Source organism: Oncorhynchus tshawytscha, linkage group LG02 (genome assembly GCF_018296145.1).
Source record: "Oncorhynchus tshawytscha isolate Ot180627B linkage group LG02, Otsh_v2.0, whole genome shotgun sequence".
Lineage (NCBI taxonomy): Eukaryota > Metazoa > Chordata > Actinopteri > Salmoniformes > Salmonidae > Oncorhynchus > Oncorhynchus tshawytscha.
In genome coordinates this window covers 18,567,499-18,574,865 of record NC_056430.1, presented here as the reverse complement: position 1 = coordinate 18,574,865, position 7,367 = coordinate 18,567,499, and positions in this window count along the sequence as shown.

Below are 7,367 nucleotides of genomic sequence, written 5' to 3'. Positions count from 1 at the left end.
CTCAACGTCAACAAAACTAAGGAGATGATTGTGGACTGCATCAAACAGCAGGGGAGCAGCCATTCGATGGAACAGTTCAGGGTAGTAAGTTTTAAGTTCCCTGCATACACATCACAGACAAACTGAATTGGTCCACTCACACAGACAGCATCGTGAGGAAGGCGCAGCAGCGCCTCTTCAACCTCAGGAGGCTGAAGAAATTCGGCTTGTCACCAAAAGCACTCCAAACTTCTACAGATGCACAATCGAGAGCATCCTGGCGGGCTGTATCACCGCCTGGTATAATACCGCCCTCAACCGTAAAGGCTCTCAGACAATCTGAATGCATCACCGGGGGCAAACACCTGCTTTTCCAGGACACCTACACCACCTGATGCACAGGAAGGCCATAAAGTCAAGACATCAACCACCCAGCCACTGCCTGTTCACCCCACTGCCATCCAGAAGGCGAGGTCAGTACAGGTGCATCAAAGCTGGGACCGAGAGACTGAAAAACAGCTTCTATCTCAAGGCCATCAGACTGTTAAACAGCCACCACTAACATTGAGTGGCTACTGCCAACACACTGTCAATGACACTGACATCCAGCCACTTTAATCATGGGAAATGATGTAAATATATCACTAGCCACTTTAAACAATGCTACCTTATATAATGTTACTTACCCTACATTGTTCATCTCATATGCATACGTTGATACTGTACTCTATATCATCGACTGCATCCTTATGTAATACATGTATCACTAGCCACTTTAACTATGCCACTTGGTTTACATACTTATCTCATATGTATATACTGTACTCGATATCATCTACTGTATCTTGCCTATGCTGCTCTGTACCATCACTCATTCATATATCCTTATGTACATATTCTTTATCCCCTTACACTGTGTATGACAGTAGTTTTTTTTGGAATTGTTAGTTAGATTACTTGCTCGTTATTACTGCATTGTCGGAACTAGAAGCACAAGCATTTCGCTACACTCGCATTAACATCTGCTAACCATGTGTATGTGACAAATAAAATTTGATTTGATTTGATTTGATTTGAGGTCAACAATGATTATACACTGCATCAAACAGGCGGTGAGCAGCCATTTGTTCAGTAGTAATTAGCCCCAATGATAAAGCAATGCACTACATTAAGCGTAAGGATAGAACATGTCCATCCACTTTAACACTGGGAAATTAAGACGATAATAGACAATAAAGGTCAGACAATCTGAATGAAGACAACACAATCTTTTTCACCCTCTGATCACGGTAAGACAACAGCAGTTTTCAGAGAATTGCACTGGGTACTCATTAGTCCAGAATTGGTTCGTATCTCATGTCATCATGATAAGGTAGGTATAATAGGACAATAATGTCAGGCAAAGACGATACAATATGGTCAGTGTACAAATGAGGGCAAAAGAGGATTCAAGGCAGAGTCAAGTATCCTAGAAAGTATGGATTGTCTGAAATAAACTCTATACTCAATATCAGTTCAGTTCCTGGCACAAATATGAACAAAACACAGACCTGTTCTTGAACAGAGATTTACAGTCCCAGCTTTGCTCAATAAATCCTTTATCATTGGGATTTTAATGGCTGTTATGATCTCAGCAGACAGATAGATGGGAAACAGCGTTAACATCGTTCTGACTTAACCAATCCATGTAGACGGGCACTATAAGACAATAGCAATAACTGCAATATAGTTAGTAGTTACGCATCTATCACAAATCATGTCTGCTCTTAATGTGCTACTTGTGTTTTTGTCAACTCATGAGGAATCCATTTTTCTCACCAGCTCAGCTGTTGCTGCTGGCAAAATAAGGGAAAAGTGTTGAAAAGATAATTGGCAACAGTTATTAGCATCGTTCATCATCATCAACATTCATAGCCTAATGTGAGCTGCAGAGACTTTCTGTCTGGAAATAAGACCACGAAACAAACCACCATCTCTGCCAGTCATGATTAGTCTTGGTCATTAGAGGGGAATTCCTGTCCTCAGACTAGAGATCAGTGTCATATTGACTCTAACCCATCAAACTAAATGGCTATCCTTGCTGATTGCAGTAGATGAATGAGATGTGTGTGTGGTGTGTGTGACGTGTATTCATAGTAAGAAATGCAGAGCTTTTCAGCTGAACATCTCAGCAACTACATTAGGGCCAGCAGAATGTAGCATGTTTGCTGGAGTCTTCTGTTGGAGTGAGAAAACCTAATGATGTTCAAGGAAGCAGTGGAGGAAAATGTCCTTTGTAAGCATGCGCTCAGTTCAATGTTCTTAAGTGATTTGTCTGTGCACCAAACAACAACATGTATCAAATGGACTATAATCATCTTTTCTGTCAGCTGTTAGAATTCGAAGGGCATGTCCCACTGGTTGAATCAACTGGTTGAATCAACATTGTTTCCACGTCATTTCAACGATTGAATGTGATGACGTTGAATCAACGTGGAAAACTGATTGGATTTGAAAAAAAGTTGTCAATGTCAGGGAATTGCGTCTTTTTTTCACCCAACTTTTTACCTAAATCCAAGTGATTTCACGTCAGTTGACAACTCAACCAAATGTAAATCTAAACTAGACGTTGATCAGTGCCCAGTGGGGGGGAGGGCTTGTAGAGCTGGGCAGAGTCAACAACCTCTAATGCACTCCAAGCCACTGCAGTTATGAAGGTGTTAACACTCTGCGGTAAAAAATGATCCACCAGGAAATGAAAGAAATGCAGCAGAGATTGCACTCAAGAGATTCCGAGGCACGAAGAAACTGTTTATCTCAGCGGGGGTGCTTAACAAGAAGAGTGCTTTGATTTCAGTTCCTGGCTGGTATACGGAGAGGCTCTCAGAGGGGTCTGACTTGTGAGGAGGGAGGGAGTGTGTTGAGTGGGTTGAGAGCTGCAGCTCAGTACAGGGCCTGGCTGTCTGAGGAGATGCAGGTGGCTGTCACCCCCAGGTGGTCCCCTCTCCTGCTACATTACCTGCTTAATACACACTGGTAACCATACTTCCAACCTGCCATACGTACACATAGATAACACATGCATTCTGCAAAATGTCAACATCTAGTGGATGAGAATGCTAGAATCATGGGGCAACCTGGGAAACAAACATGAGAAAAATCGTTTCACATTTTCGCTGAACTAATTGCCTTGAGACAAATGCAAAGTTGAAGTAAGGTCTGCATAGGGAGTGACAAAGAAGATGGCCTTGCTCAGGGGCAAACTGGGTCAGAAATTCAGCCCAGGCATTTCAGCCAAGCCAGCCCACATCACCGCTACTTACACACACAGGCAGTAATGCTACTGACAATGCCTTATAAATGGTATATTACCTTTAAAATAAAGTGTTACACTGTTTTCTTCTGTTTAATTATATGTAGCTATACTCAGCCTTGTCTCAGGATGGTAAGTTGGTGGTTGAAGATATCCCTCTAGTGGTGTGGGGGCTGTGCTTTGGCAAAGTGGGTGGGGTTATATCCTTCCTGTTTGGCCCTGTCTGGGGGTGTCCTCGGATGGGGCCACAGTGTCTCCTGACCCCTCCTGTCTCAGCCTCCAGTATTTATGCTGCAGTAGTTAATGTGTCGGGGGGCTAGGGTCAGTTTGTTATATCTGGAGTACCTCTCCTGTCCTATTCGGTGTCCTGTGTGAATCTAAGTGTGCGTTCTCTAATTCTCTCTCTCTCTCTCTCTCTCTCTCTCTCTCTCTCTCTCTCGGAGGACCTGAGCCCTAGGACCATGCCCCAGGACTACCTGACATGATGACTCCTTGCTGTCCCCAGTCCACCTGGCCGTGCTGCTGCTCCAGTTTCAACTGTTCTGCCTTATTATACGACCATGCTGGTCATTTATGGCCATGGCCATCTTGGCCATGTTCTGTTATAATCTCCACCCGGCACAGCCAGAAGAGGACTGGCCACCCCACATAGCCTGGTTTCTCTCTAGGTTTCTTCCTAGGTTTTGGCCTTTCTAGGGAGTTTTTCCTAGCCACCGTGCTTCTACACCTGCATTGCTTGCTGTTTGGGGTTTTAGGCTGGGTTTCTGTACAGCACTTTGAGATATCAGCTGATGTACGAAGGGCTATATAAATAAATTTGATTTGATTTTGATTTGATGTAGCCTAATATTTAAACACTTATCAAATCAAAGTTTATTTGTCACATGCGCCGAATACATCAGGTTACCTTACAGTGAAATGTTTACTTACAGGCTCCAACCAATAGTGCAACAAGGTATTAGGTGAACAATAGGTAAGTAAAGACATAAAAACAACAGTAAAAAGACAGTGAAAAACAGTAGCGAGGCTACATACAGTAGCGAGGCTACATACAGTAGCGAGGCTTTATACAGACACTGGTTAGTCAGGCTGATTGAGGTAGTCTGTACATGTAGATACAGTGCCTTGCGAAAGTATTCGCCCCCCTTGAACTTTGCGACCTTTTGCCACATTTCAGGCTTCAAACATAAAGTGTAAAACTGTATTTTTTTGTGAAGAATCAACAACAAGTGGGACACAATCATGAAGTGGAACGACATTTATTGGATATTTCAAACTTTTTTAACAAATCAAAAACTGAAAAATTGGGCGTGCAAAATTATTCAGCTCCCTTAAGTTAATACTTTGTAGCGCCACCTTTTGCTGCGATTACAGCTGTAAGTCGCTTGGGGTATGTCTCTATCAGTTTTGCACATCGAGAGACTGACATTTTTTCCCATTCCTCCTTGCAAAACAGCTCGAGCTCAGCGAGGTTGGATGGAGAGCATTGGTGAACAGCAGTTTTCAGTTCTTTCCACAGATTCTCGATTGGATTCAGGTCTGGACTTTGACTTGGCCATTCTAAGACCTGGATATGTTTATTTTTGAACCATTCCATTGTAGATTTTGCTTTATGTTTTGGATCATTGTCTTGTTGGAAGACAAATCTCCGTCCCAGTCTCAGGTCTTTTGCAGACTCCATCAGGTTTTCTTCCAGAATGGTCCTGTATTTGGCTTCATCCATCTTCCCATCAATTTTAACCATCTTCCCTGTCCCTGCTGAAGAAAAGCAGGCCCAAACCATGATGCTGCCACCACCATGTTTGACAGTGGGGATGGTGTGTTCATTGTGATGAGCTGTGTTGCTTTTACGCCAAACATAACGTTTTGCATTGTTGCCAAAAAGTTCAATTTTGGTTTCATCTGACCAGAGCACCTTCTTCCACATGTTTGGTGTGTCTCCCAGGTGGCTTGTGGCAAACTTTAAACGACACTTTTTATGGATATCTTTAAGAAATGGCTTTCTTCTTGCCACTCTTCCATAAAGGCCAGATTTGTGCAATATACGACTGATTGTTGTCCTATGGACAGAGTCTCCCACCTCAGCTGTAGATCTCTGCAGTTCATCCAGAGTGATCATGGGCCTCTTGGCTGCATCTCTGATCAGTCTTCTCCTTGTATGAGCTGAAAGTTTAGAGGGACGGCCAGGTCTTGGTAGATTTGCAGTGGTCTGATACTCCTTCCATTTCAATATTATCGCTTGCACAGTGCTCCTTGGGATGTTTAAAGCTTGGGAAATCTTTTTGTATCCAAATCCGGCTTTAAACTTCTTCACAACAGTCTCTCGGACCTGCCTGGTGTATTCCTTGTTCTTCATGATGCTCTCTGCGCTTTTAACGGACCTCTGAGACTATCACAGTGCAGGTGCATTTATACGGAGACTTGATTACACACAGGTGGATTGTATTTATCATCATTAGTCATTTAGTTCAACATTGGATCATTCAGAGATCCTCACTGAACTTCTGGAGAGAGTTTGCTGCACTGAAAGTAAAGGGGCTGAATAATTTTGCACGCCCAATTTTTCAGTTTTTGATATGTTAAAAAAGTTTGAAATATCCAATAAATGTCGTTCCACTTCATGATTGTGTCCCACTTGTTGTTGATTCTTCACAAAAAAATACAGTTTTATATCTTTATGTTTGAAGCCTGAAATGTGGCAAAAGGTCGCAAAGTTCAAGGGGGCCGAATACTTTCGCAAGGCACTGTATGGTTAAAGTGACTATGCATATATGATGAACAGAGAGTAGCAGCAGCGTAAAAGAGGGGTTGGGGGGGCACACAGTGCAAATATTCTGGGTAGCCATTTGATTACCTGTTCAGGAGTCTTATGGCTTGGGGGTAAAAACAATTGAGAAGCCTTTTTGTCCTAGACTTGGCACTCTGGTACAGCTTGCCATGCGGTAGTAGAGAGAACAGTCTATGACTGGGGTGGCTGGGGTCTTTGACAATTTTTTGGGCCTTCCTCTGGTGTAGAGGTCCTGGATGGCAGGCAGCTTAGCCCCAGTGATGTACTGGGCCGTACACACTACCCTCTGTAGTGCCTTGCGGTCGGAGGCCGAGCAATTGTCGTACCAGGCAGTGATGCAACCAGTCAGGATGCTCTCGATGTTGCAGCTGTAGAACCTTTTGAGAATCTCAGGACCCATACCAAATCTATTTCGTTTCCTGAGGGGGAATTGGCTTTGTCGTGCCCCCTTCACGACTGTCTTGGTGTGTTTGGACCATTCTAGTTTGTTGTTGATGTGGACACCAAGGAACTTGAAGCTCTCAACCTGCTCCACTACAGCCCCGTCGATGAGAATGGGGGCGTGCTCGGTCCTCCTTTTCCTTTTCCTGTTGTCCACAATCATCTCCTTAGTCTTGGTTAAGTTGAGGGATCTAAAGTGGGCAGGAGGGAACACTTGAAATGCACTATTTGAAATATGTATTTAGGCTCTTCTAAGGTATTATATACAGTAAGCCAATGGTCACCTATAAGGCATTTATTCAGTGATTTTCTTCTTTGTCTAATATATGTGTTTATTCATTCACCACAGCTACATTATGGGAATGGGTCATTTCTCTCTTTCCCTCTCTCTCTGTTTTCTTCTAATGAATTCAATATACAACATTCTATGTTGGTCAAAAAAGCAGTGACGGGCCTTTCAGTGAATGAAATAAGCGGGAGATAGGCGGGACTTTCCAGACTTCAGTTTAGTGGCTATGTAATGTAATCCGACACTAGAGTTACTACAGCTCATAAACTCACTTGCTGGGCTGAAGAGACTGAGATACAAAAGCTAATAAATATTGATAAAACAATGAAAATACACAGTCCCCAAATTGACCTTTATTGTAATCAGTGCTGGGAAAGTACCCAAACATCTTACTTGATTAAAAAAACTAAAGATACCTTAATAAAAAATGACTCCAAGAAAAATCACCCAGTAAGATACTACTTGAGTAAAAGTCTAAAAGTATTTGATTTTAAATATACTTAAGTATCTAAAGTAAATGTAATTGCTAAAATATACTTCAGTTTTAAAAGTAAAAATATAAATAATTTCACATTCCT